This window comes from Patiria miniata, unplaced genomic scaffold, assembly GCF_015706575.1.
Source record: "Patiria miniata isolate m_02_andy unplaced genomic scaffold, ASM1570657v1 HiC_scaffold_6, whole genome shotgun sequence".
Classification (NCBI taxonomy): Eukaryota; Metazoa; Echinodermata; class Asteroidea; order Valvatida; family Asterinidae; genus Patiria; species Patiria miniata.
This window is the reverse complement of record NW_024037073.1, coordinates 13494505-13507894: the sequence shown is the minus strand read 5'-3', so window position 1 is coordinate 13507894 and position 13390 is coordinate 13494505. Positions and strand designations below refer to the sequence as shown.

Genomic DNA, 13390 nt, shown 5'->3' with positions numbered 1-13390 from the left:
TAATGGTTTTTTTGGTTTAAACTCAACAGGTGGGAACCCTCCACGTGTTATTTTGAATATCGCGTGACCAACTGCACTCGCCAATTCCAGATAATGTCGCCATTGACGTCATAACATCCATTTTATCAATGGACGAGACGGATAATTTTAGCCGGGCAAACAAAGCCTCTGCTTGATGACATCCGCTTTGGTCGCTTAGTCTGCCGTTTATAGCTTCCGATCATTGCGGTACCATATGGGATCCTTCTGTACTAATGAGACTTTGCATGTATTTGTTTGCCATCTCTTTTTTCTTTTTCTTTTTAATTGAATATTTTGGTCACATAATCGTGATTCTTAAAACCATGCATTGATTCATTGTTTGGGTCCTTGTTCTATGCATTTTCCCTCCATGCTCGATAATCGTTCCTAATACATGTAATGTCTAAATTTGCGTATTTTCCCCTTTTCGAGAAATGTTGGCCGCTATCACAAATTTAGGCAACTCTGAACTTTTTTTTCAAAATTTACATTTGTATTTGTTCGTGTTCTATGTGAAAACAGTTAACCGATATTGTTATTAATAACTGGCAGTAGTACGTCTGCATTTTTACGAACAAAAATATTATTGTTAATCTCGTTATCTATTCGTATGACTGGATAAGCTCATAATACCTTCCAGTAATCACAGATAAGTTTGTCATCAAAATTAATAGGACGTTGGGTGACCATGCATGATTTCTTCCCAATTTTATCTTGGGTCATTAGATTGTTAAGTTGGCAATAATTGGAAACGTCATGAAGCGTCACATGGTTGTTTTGGTTGCTATAGCACGCACCGTTAATAACAGCTGGTAGCTCCGGGTTAGGGGAGCATAGGCAATGCTCGTGTACACCGACGGTTGCTGTGTCACATCTGACAGCACGACGCGGAAATCCAAACGGTTTCATCGCCCACACCATCTACTGGCGATGTACAAACCTTGCGGCACTGTTCAGCAGCAGTAGATAGCAACGCAGACTGATGAATTCGCCATGGCCGCTGTTTGTTCCCTCGTCGTTTGCGTCATTGCTCACTATGTGACGTCAGCTCGATCGCATTAGTAATTCATTAGACTGTCTCCCTGCCGTACATACACACTGCGCACGGTACATGTCGGGTCCGCTGCGGCAAAAGGCAACCTGTGTTGATGATGCGGTTGATAATGTTCGAACAACGTTGCTCATTTCCAGAGACAAAATAGGGGCTTTCATGAGCGACAGAGGTTGAAATACGGACTGAAGATTCGGTTGGATTCGTGGATTTCGTGTAAGACTGTTCGATGTCGGCGACGTATACTGACATTTGTAGGTGCACGTGACATGTAGTATGGTGGTATGCTGCCTCTTACCACCCAGCTCTCGCCTTGTGCATGTCTTGAAGTGCCTTCCTCGGGTACCCATGGCCAAGATGATGATGATAGTCGAGAGACTCTGGCACAGGAGGGGTCACACACCACCGATGGATACTCGGATCAAGGTCACGCGGACACCCATCAGGTAGTCGATAAAGCATCAAACTGGTTGACCGATGCCAAGGCCGTAGCTGATGCTTCGGACCAGTGCGACCATCATGAGTCTTACCAGAGGGATACGGGTACACGCGCATCCGCGCCGGGTCTCGTCGAGCGAGATCGTGACCTGTCATATTTCGAAAGGCTACCCGTCGAACTCACAACTAGGATTTTCAGCTTTTTGCGCCCCATCGAAGACGCTCTACCCCTGCTGGCCAGGGTCAGTCGGAGATGGAGGAAAATTCTCTTGGACACCCCGAAGCTGTGGAGGAAGATTCACGTCAGGTCCGACGATTATTCGCCATTGCACTACACTGTCTTATCCATCATCTTTCGCGTGTACGGTCCCCACGTGCGCGAACTCACGTGGCAGACGGGGTCTCGCGTGTACGAGTCTCTTTTCTGTTTGATTCCTAAACTCACCTCGTTGACTATCCTCCGTTTGCCCATCCTATGGAACAAGTGGGTTGTGGACCAGCTAGCACCGCTGACCAGACTGGTGGAGCTACAAATCAACGGCGTTTCGGACTGACCGACCCAGACCTGCTCCGCATCGCGGGTAACTTCCCGGTCTGAGGCGGGTGGTCCTCGGCTCGTGCTGGGCCGTCACGGCCAAAGGAGTGGAGAGTTTCCTGGAGTCCCTGCCGCAGCTGGAGGAGTGTAAGCTGAAGATTAACGAGGGCTTACCGCTGTGTGACATGAGGAGTGACTTTGCCATGCTCCAGGGTAGCATGGTGGCACGGAGTGTCGGCAACGCCTCGCGGGCAAGCACCATCACCGCCTTGAGCTTGAACTTCGTACCGGTAGAGATGGAGGAGGTTTGGGGTGTGGTCAACTGCTTGCCTCGTCTCAAGAAGCTTTCTATCAGCAACTGTGAGGTAAATATAGGTATCTCTTCACAAATGGATCATCTGCGATTCTGCTTCCAATTTGGGTAAATTTTATGATGGCTTGTTCCCGGGACACATCTCTCTGCCCAAAATGGGAAGCCTCATAATCCACACAAAAAACTAATTCAGAATGTAAAGCAACTGCCTGCCCCGAACCCATAACAACGACAGCATAACTTCGAGTTTTAAGTTCCTCTTAAATAAGTAAATATCTTAAGAATCACACTTTCCTGAAAGTCACGGTATTAGGAAATGAATACGAAATATCTGATGAAGCGAATGCCCAACGTCACGATGCGACTGAAGTGTAGTCATTTCGAATTTCCCTCCGAGGGCTCAACAGAGGGCAGCATATTTATCATGCGCCGTCCTATTGTGAATTATGGCCGAAATATAGATACAAAAGATGTTTTCTCCGCATGGTCGAGTAAATATCTTTACTGACTTTTCGATGGAATTTAAATTTATGTGGTACTGCAAAGGTTATACCGGAGTAATTTTGAGTGAATAACTGATTCTGCTAATTTAATGAGGCATATTCACGTTTATAATACTAAAGGCGTAAATCCCGGGGATGGGGGTATATATCCCCCACTTTTTGGCCGATGGATATTGCATCATATCGCGACCCCTACTTTTTCGTGGTGAGAAACCAAAAATACGGATTTCGAGGTATTTTTCGACCTTCCCAACAACCAAAGCGTATTCCACAGCACTTAAAAATAAAAAGTACAAACTTAAAATGCGCCGTTTTGATGTAAGCGCGAGTATGCATAAAAATGTACATCTGTATCACGCCCCCCCCCCCCCCCCCCCCCCCCCCCCCCCCCCCCCCCCCCCACCCCCCCCCCCCCCCCCCCCCCGCTTTTCGAATTTCCACGTCCGGGCAATTTTTGGATTTTGGTCATCCCCCATCCCCACACTCGCCGTCACAGATTTACGCCGGAAATCATATTATTATGGTAAACGTTGTTGGGGTTTTTTTTTGCCTCTGCCATCTGCGTGATGAACGAGGCACGATTCGAAGGCCAGGATGCTTCCATTACCCACATCCTCTTCTGGACTATTTTTCTTATTGTGCTACCACACCAATCGCTTGAAAAATTACCGACCTTACAACCACCTTTTTTTGGGGGGGGGGTTTTCCCAGCTATCTTTTTTTTTAAGTACACTTGTGTACGGTATATATTTATTATTGTTATAAAAATAATAATAACTCTCGTCACATTATCCACATAAGTTCCACTTTGGGAAGAATTCCATACATGGACATCACTAATCTTTCCCTGCAGTGACCTATCAGCCACCACAAAGCGATAACATGTCCTAAAAGTCAAATTTAGCGGGGAAAATATTAAAGCATTCACTGAGAAAACACTTGGAATTTTTCGAACCAGTCTCATAGGGTTTGTGCACAGGGTGTCAAGTGATGTCCAGGTATGGAACTCTTTCCTCTAATTTTTTTTGAAAATTCACCGACTTATTTTCAAACCAGCGCACGTGGTACTATAGTGACGTTTGAAATTGTTTAACATCTCTCATTTTGCCCCCAGCTGCACCCAAAAAACCCATTAATTTGGGTGCATATAATGTTCCCCAATACCTAAGTTCCCTAACCCTAACCCTAACCATTTTACCCTAACCTTACCATCCAACCCTAACCCTAAGAATTTGGGGAACTTAGGTATTGGGGAACATATGTATTGGGGAACATCGGGTAGACCCCATTTATTCATCCCCGCCCGCTCATCACTGCCGAACACCCACTGCCTCACTAAACAGCCTAGAAGCGTGTCCATAAAAATCTCAGTCGTGCGAAATCATAACAGATAGCGCATGCGGTGGGTCTACTGTATTATAAAGTCACGATGCGCCTGCAATCTCGTATTATCATTTTCATAATAATGAGAAGAAGCAAATTTTCATGACACTGTGATCACTGTGCTTCGCGTGAATAAAAAAAAAACCTTCAGCTGTCGTGAATGCTGACTTTTTTCCCCATCGGACGATTCTCTAGTGCGTTGTCATGGGAACCCCCAAATCTGCATTGTAATGAAATTGTTCTCGCCGACCGTCTGCTTCGCACCGCTGCATGCGTAGAAACCGCCAGCCAGACGGGGCTGTGCTAGGATAGACACAAGAAAAGGCCATTTTTATTAAATATAAGCGGCAGTAGGCATGCACTCATCCCGCGGAGACATAATGCACTTATGAGAGATTTGGTGGGCATTATGTCAATTGGACCTTCTTATCTTTCTCTAGGTAGTTGCATGTGTACTGGCAGTCATTTCGTCGTTCCAATAATTAACGAAACAAAAAAACAATTTGGTAGTTCATTTCTGTGTGATGGATACTAATCTCTGAAAAAAATGAGCGAGCAAGGATAGGCCTAGTCCTTTTTCGAGTGAGCTTGGTTAAGAATGTCTGTAGCTCAGCAACTTGGACGACATTCCTCGAAGTGATGTCATTATGATGTACTGATGATCATCCATACATGCACACGAAACTAAGAACCATTGTTCTAATCAGAAAAGAAGATGAGGAATAGAAAACGTTATTGCGCAGTTGTAGGCTCTTTTTTTGGGGGGGGGGGGTCTTTTTACTGTTTGTTTGTTTTATCGTCTGTTTTCCTGTTGTTTTTTTCGTGTAACTTGTTTTCTTTTCGACGTCTTATACTTTTTTTCTTTCAATTGATGTGAAAACGTCGGTGCGCTTTAAAATCTTTTTGGCACGAAGAAAGACAACCTTGCCACAGGGGAGACAAGAAATTAATCTTCATTCCCTCCGAAGAAACCCTAACCATAGCTATTTTATTTGCTTATTTTCTTCGACATTCCGTTGAGCCAACAGCATGCCCATACTGCTTTTTCTAGGTACTGCAATACCCAAGAGGGGACTGCGCTCCCCCGCACTCACCGCCCCCACTTGCGGCCGAGAGAGCGTCTCATTTCTCGCTCCACTAACACTTCTCCGCGGAGATGGGAGCCTGCCAATCCTAAAAATAGAAACCGGTTGTCATGTTTCTCCGGAGAAAACAAAATAATACATGCTGCAAGCCGTCGTCTATTTTTTTTACGCCGACTACTTGACATTTTAGCGTGCACTACAGACTGCGCTCCATTAGCACAAGAATCTCAGTAAGATGAAAACTAACCACAGTGAGATGAAGACAAAAGGTTATGTGTGCCTCTTTCTACCCATATGGAGACCCAAGACGTACACGATCAAGATTTGAGCATCTTATGGGGCATCTGGGGGTTGGGGGTGGGGAAGGGGAATACTCCATTCACAATAGGCAACACATTTGAAATATTGGATTCGGTAAACGAGAACTGCTTTTGCACTCTCTGGATCATGTCAATGGTTTATCAAAATCTTGGTTTGAGGCAATGTTTTGAAAGTAGAATATTTGTGAGCACATGTACATCCCATGCATCAGCTACATCACCTTCAAGCTGATATGCGGACAGTACCCATGGAAACTTAAGTGTGTTATGGAGAGTCACAGAGTGACGAATCGGGGGGGGGGGGGGGTCAAGGAGCCGAGCATAAGAAGACAACATGAGCAAAGTTATGGTGTTAAAGAAAAATGAAAGCTCGTTTTAAGTCAATTTTACTGGGACAGATCTACCGTCCGACCGACCGACCAACTACGAAGACAGTGACATGTAGAAGCTCCTGCCAGAGCTTAAAAATTGGGTGTTTTTTTTTAAAGCGAGGGAAAATAATGAAGAATGCCCCCCCCCCCCCCGAAATGTTGGGTCTTCTCAGGACTGGGGTGACACATTATGCCCCAATCCTTATTTCCATATGCGATGGCCCATTTTCCTAAAATTTGGCAGGAATATTTGTTGGCCGGTATTAATCTATGCAATATGACGTCATTTGGTTGCGCTTCATCGGGGACCCCAAGAGGGCGCTTTATTACACTGTTGCCCATTTTTTAGTCGAAAACAGTATGTTTGGAATAATTTCCATATTTTTCATTTAAATTCTTTCAAATTCGGTTACAAACATTCTTTTGGTCAGTATAAATCCACTGTAACAACTTTTGACACCCCAAATCGAATATATTTTTTTCAACCAAATTGGGCACCTACTCATGGAAGTGTTATAAATCCTTTACGTTTCGTCACTCTAGGACTGTCACAAAATTACCCCAAAACGAAGAAATGTATGCAGAAAGGTGAAAATTATAAGCCACTTTTCGCGTGAATGGCGGCCATATTGGATTCGCAGCATGCATTGTCGTTGGCACGTGATCTTGGATTTTAGTTTAAATTGGATACTTGATAGGTTCGGGCACAGAAAACAAGGTTTTTGACCCTCCAAAAACGCATATTTCATGTTTTGTATACAAAACAACCTAGTTTTTTACATCGGTTGCCATGTTAACCAGGGACATCCTACGGAATTTGTTCTGGTATCATATTGACCCTAGATCAAAATTCAGTATATTTCAGGCCGACCGGCCAAAGCGTTCTGGAGTTATTACAAGAAGTTTCGGTGTGGGGGCGGCACATTGTGGCCCCCAGTCCTGATAAGTTTAAATATTAGGTTTTAAATTGTGGGGTAAAAAGGGTTCGGGGAACAAAATGCCTCTTTAACCATCTCACCCTAATCATTTTCATTTAACCACTTTAGCGTATGGACAACGATGGTCCATACTCGTCAGTCTTCTATATTTTAGGCTGATGTTTTCAAACAAAAAAAGGAAAATGCTAAATACGGACTTGAACTTTGTCCCTTTGACTGTTGTAAAATCATGAGATGCAGTCATCATTCATGTCTTCGTTATGAAAACCACTTACTTGTTGCGTCACATAAAAACAACATCGTCACGCTGCAAAACTATGCTATTAGCTTGCCAACGTATGGGTTTTTATTTTGAGATACCTATTGAATGTACATGTAGTTACCTATCAATGTTACATACAATACATTTTCATTTTCGACGTTTATGCAATACATTTTCTGGCGCTTTGGTTTCACGACGTCCGTTTTTTTCCTCCGTAGGGACTGCAGGGCATCCGTTTACACTCCTCCTCGCTACAAAATCTACCTTCTCAACCTGTGGTCTGTTCACTTTGTCAGCATAAACGCACCTCTGCTCCGGTTTCTTCGCGTGGACAGCGGTCTTGAATCCAACGAACACCTGGAGGTGTTCGCCGGCAAGCTACGAACCCTACAGGTGGATGGCAGTGGTGTCCTGCGGACGTTGACCGTCCGTGGCGGTAGGCTGACTACCGCTGAGATCCGTCGATGTCCGGTGTTGGATCCAAGGAGTTTCCGGAGTTTCTTTCTGGAGAATCCATTCCTGACAGATCTGCTTCTTGGGTGCGTGTGTGGTGACGAGCTGGTCTTGGATCACATCGGCTGCCCGAGTCTAGAGAGGCTCATCATCCAGGCTGACTTCGCCTGTGGCGGCATGCTCCTGAGATGTCCCAACCTAAGAGTCCTACAAACGGCAGAGGAGATTGAACTTCCCGCCCTGCGACAAGTCATCGTCGTGGCTGAGCACCTACTCAAAGTGTCGTTGGTGGGACTTCCCGGGCTGACTAACGTCATGGTGCAGTGTGACAGCCTAGAACTGATTGAAGCCAACATGTGCAGCGATGACGCTCTGTGTCTACGCTCCTTCGTTGTCCACGCTAGCCGACACATCGGGTTTATGCGACTCTTTGACTGTTCCATAGAGCACTGATGCTGAGCACACCGTGCGCATATACGGTAGTCCTCTACCGGTGCCAGATCTCCGATTACTCCCTCAAAATGGCTTTGAGTGGCTGCCCCAACATCGTCCACTTGAGCGTGGAAAAGTGCGACACTCTGACGAGCGTGGGCATTCCAGCTCATGCCTCCTCTCTCAAATACCTGAACCTGTTCGGTTGTAAGAGTCTAGCCAGAGTGACCATAGACTGTCAAGGAGTGGCGGCCGTGAATTTAGGACAATGTATCAAAACCCGGCTCTTCGTTCGAGGGCTGGAGTACGATCTAGGCATGCATCCAGTCACCAAGTATCCCAAGATCGTCTTGCCTCATCAGTCGCTGAGGTGGAGCCACGACCGGGTGCCACAGCTTTTCACCCTTGCGATGTGAGACTCAACAGTATAGCGCTTGGAGAGAAGTCAATACATCGCAGAACTGTGCAAAAATACCTGTTCTGTGCCCGAATCAAATGGATGTATCAAGCATATATATTTTTGGCATGTACTAACTTGCATTAGTATAACCTCACCAGAATGTTGTCGCTGTTTAAGTTTCGCTTTTTCCTACTAATCTATCCAGAGGCGCTGGTGATTGCAAATCCGTTTCGGGGTGCAACCCAGTAAAAAGGCTAAACATGCATCTGCCGAGCTCATGAATAAAAGTTATACATTCAAATTATGCTATATTAGAGAGTTTCGAGTGCCATGGAATTGGGGAATTGAAGGCAGATGGCACTGCACCTCTGGCCTCGACATTGGGCTTCCAATTCTGAGCATTTCAGATGCATTTGGGTCCAAAAGTGGCGCCATTTAGCCATGTTGTGGAGGGATCCTTTTTCAAAATGGCTACTTTATTCCAGTTTAGGATATATCATTCGTTTTAGGGGTGGTCATTGGTCAACCTACCAAAAATTGAAAGGAATATGACAGACGACATGCTGATCATCATTTTTCTGTGCAGCCTGAACACCTGTGAAAGTTCTGAGTATTTTAAAAAGAATTTTGAAGTATGGGGATTTATCACTGGTCTATGGGAATGTGTTACTTGGTTGCACTTTTCACAAATGCTTGTGAAAGAAACACAGATTCGCAAATATTGATGGTAGGTTACTTGTGTCATGTGCGCACTCAGAAGTGTTGACCCGGGTTGTCAAATGGGAGCTCAGCAAGTTGACCGGGGTCATCGACTATATTAAAACAAATCTGTCCATTGAGTTCTCAAAGAATTAAGAGGCCACGAGCGCCCCTTGCATGGATAGGGCGATGAGGACTAGCACAATTTCCAGTTTCTCGACCGTGTACCTTCACATGCGTGTGGAAAAGTTGGCAAAATAATTGTTGGGCTGGCCACAATCTTGGCTGAACCAGTTGGGCGCAAAATCCCAACCACTCCAGTGCACTCGGGCCCCGGTCCAATTGACCCCGATATGAGTCTATTTAATCTGCACAGTCCGTTCCAGGGTCAAAGAACGACGCTTTTCTAGGTCAAAATGATGCAGGAAAATGTCATTTTTGACTCGGAAAAAGTTCATTTTGACCAGAAAAGGGTAAGGTTGTGCAGATATAGACGCAGATTCTGGGTCAATTTTGACCAGGGAGTTTTTGCTGCGTAGTACACTGACGCATTGTATTTTATGGTTGGCCGATTAATAATTTAACGCGCTTCTATGTACTGAAGTTTATGGCTGGTATTAAATGCGCATTGACCAATTAAAGGCAAATCTGAACATCAGATAATTTATATGAGTGTGGTGCATTAATCGGCCATGTATTGATGAGCAAATTTGATTCAAGCGGGATGGGGCAACAGGTTGACAAGATGTCTTCACAGTGACTGTGAAGGGTTAACAAAATGTACATTGGCGCAGAAACAGAAGGGCTAAACATCCAAACGGTAATGAGACGTTCACCTGATATTTACAATCAAATTTAGGAACCCAGTAACCTTTTAAAAAATTGTGGGCGGGAGGTAAAGAAATCGGAAGAAATCTGATTTTTTTTTAAGACCGAAGTCGAGACAATTTTCGGATCTGTATTTGGAACCTTGAATAAGTAAACCAATTATTAATTATTGACCTTTAACTATACTCTCCACCCGTCCCTTCCCAAGGGCGGATCCGGGGGGGCAAAGGGGGCCATGCCCCCCTACCAAAAAAAAAAACGAAACCAATTTTTTTTTTTTTATGTGACATCGCAATAAAGGCAGGCAATGAGTACACCACCATCTTTTCCTCAAAAAAAATTGGTTAAAGTGGTCAGAAATTGCCTCAGATCGCACCACAGAGCATCTAGAATCCAAAAAATTTCGGGGCCCTTAAGCGGGCCCCGAACCCCACGCCGTAATTTTTTTGACCCCACTTTTTTGGGGGACCAATTTTTTTTTTTCCCCCCCCCCAAAAAAATTGTGTTCTGGATCCGCCCTTGTCCCTTCCTACACACAAAGAGCAGCGCATGGAAAGGCCAACCCTTAATCTAATTTTATCTCTGGATCCCTCTCCCGAATTTGCCATCGCCGTATGACTGAGTCATAAAGATGGGTTTTACTAGAAATGGACGTTCGGGCCAAGTTGCGGTAGACATAATAATGATAAATACTGTGCAGTATCAAGTAATTGACCTAACGCGGTACAATGTTGGTGAACGAATATTTGTTAAATCTAGCACGGAAAATGACATATAAATAAAGTTCATTTATTGCTGATGAGCACTGCGGTTTTATTATGCCACCAGTCACCGTTCAATGTTTGTTGTCAAAACTTTAGCAGATATCCAGGCCCGTACACACTGTGCAGAAACTTAAAAGGGCCATGACATGAATTTTACTTGGGAATACATTTCTGTGCAACTTTCTAATTTTCTTAAATGTATGAAAACTGCTTGGCATTCCTTTTTGGTGAATCTTATTGAAAAGTGCACTTCTTTAACATTTAAAATTCTTTTCCCGACAAGTGAGGGCGTTGTTGCTGTGATGTCATTTCAGGAAGACATTTGTTCAGTTTAGGATTTTTCTGTTCAAATTGTGGACCCAAAATTTGCTCATTGAAAATATTTGTGAGAAAACTTTGCTCAAAAGCCTACTGTCGTGTACTGAAACAACGACAAATCGCCAAAGAAAGAACATTGACTACAGCTGGAAAATTTTGGTGCTGAAATATCTGTAACATTGAGGTTTCTACCTGAAATGACATCACAATTAGCTCATGAATATGCACATTTTCATTAGCAAAAAAGCACCAAAATGCCCTTAAAGTGATAAAATGAAAATTGAAAATAAGGTTAAAAATGTGCATATAGTTACAAGGATTGTGTTAAAAAAAAATGCATTTCATGATCCCTTTAAACCTTTCCATGGTGGCGCGCATAGAGGGGACTTATCAATGTTGCCAGACAAATCTCAATTATGCAGTTCATGTTTTACGGGCCTGGATGATTTCTCTTCGTCTCAATAAAATTACTTTTTGTGCTTGAAGTGCCATGGCCAAATCCACTGGAAAGCTGTACGTCGAAAGGACGAAATAAAAATGTAGTGCTGACGCACGTAAAGGCTTCTGTGATGATTATTTTGTGTGACGTCTATTGCCGCTATAAACGGCATACTTCTCTCCCTCCTGGGGATAACATGAAGCAAAACATAAACAAGCTGGCGTTTTATTTTGTAGAAAAAAAGACGTACAGGAATATAGGCCTCTGCTTGATAAATACACTATTGTGTTTCGACAGGGATCCACTTCTTGAAATGCAAACATATTGAAAATCAGAGAGTCTGATAATTTGGAGTCTAAACCCCTTCGAAGCTAGAGCAATTTATTTTTGTGAGCTGCGAGTTTCCTCGTTAAAAGCGGAAGAGACACCAGTGTGACAACACTATACTTGCAGGATAGTGCGGGTCCTCATTTTCGGTGAGAAGGCATTCATGGGTCATACAGGTCGAGTTCCAAAATACTGAATTGTATTCTCTTTATTCTTAGCTGGGCCCCAAGAGCACACGATCCGTTTCGAGTTGGGAGCACATGGTGCGCTACCCCCGTGATCGTATGGCTGCGTCAGTGCAGTAATAATACTTCGAAGACTTTCCCTATATTGCTGAGTTTTTGAGTAGTCTTTCCAAGTCCCAACTCCACCCAAAAAGCTTTAAATTCGAAAAGGATAGTTTATTACAATATGTTTGTGAAGCCAAATAGGGGCGCCCGATCGGCTGCGATCCGAAATGGGGGCGCCCTTTTATTTACCAATATGCGAGAAAATGACATTCAAGAGAGGCATGCCCAGAGAGGGCGCTATCAAGGTCTGCTGATATCATGATTGGCAGTGGAAAGTGAGCCGGGAATACAATTCAGTTGACTGTTTCCTTTAAATCTGTTTGTGGTTCCATGAGCGAAGACAATGGTTCGACTAGAGTCGTTTGCACTTTAATGTTACAGCGCATGCGCAGTTGCGCACTCTTTGACACCAACAACCATTGGTTGACTAATGGGGCGCGAACTTGCCCCAGGTTAGGCCCAAAAAAAAGTCTCCGGTTTCTGGTATGGAGCTTTCCCCAAAAAGTGGTGCGGCGACGCGGCTTTTTTTTTTTTATTATGGGAGACCAGAAAGGCCACATAAAGCTTATTCTCGACCATAACCCAATCTAAAAAACGTTAAAATTGTGCAGCAGCAGGATTCCATTCAAACCAGTGAGTTTGGCGGTTTTTAGACATCATCTTTCATTGAAAAAAAAAACCTTTTTCATTTTGCCGACGCGTGTGCTGCGCGACGGCGACGCGCGCGCATACCAGAAACCGGAGACTTTTTTTTGGCCTTAGTAACATTTATTTACCTTTATACGCATGTGTGAAACATATCACGTGATTGAAAAAAAAAAATGTGTCGTGTGATTTGAAATAATTGCATTAATGGTGCGTTCGAGATGCTTACACGCGTGTAAGAAGTAAAAAGGCGAGAAGGTTCAATTAGCCATCACGTGATACTCGCGTCTGACCCGATGTCCGCGGCTCGCGAGCGGGTCTATCCGGGGTGGTTGCCTGTAAATGACGCCACTGGACGACTGCGTGGCTAGCTACAAATACACTGAAGATGGGGTGGGACTTGAATACGAAGTAAGTACATACAATGGAGAGATTTATGATGCAAATATTCCCAATTACTCCATTTGTGATATTTCAGGGCATAATTATAGGCTACCGGTATCTAAAAATCCCAAAAGTTATATTTTTTTCTTAAATTGTAATTAAATCAAGTCCAACTGATCGATGAAATAAAA

At 44.0% G+C, this 13390-nt stretch overlaps 1 pseudogene; it reads left to right on the top strand.

The window, feature by feature from the left end:
* The first annotated feature begins 756 nt into the window (after positions 1-756).
* On the top strand, positions 757-8814 carry LOC119742583 (annotated as a pseudogene).
* Positions 8815-13390: the final 4576 nt, after the last annotated feature.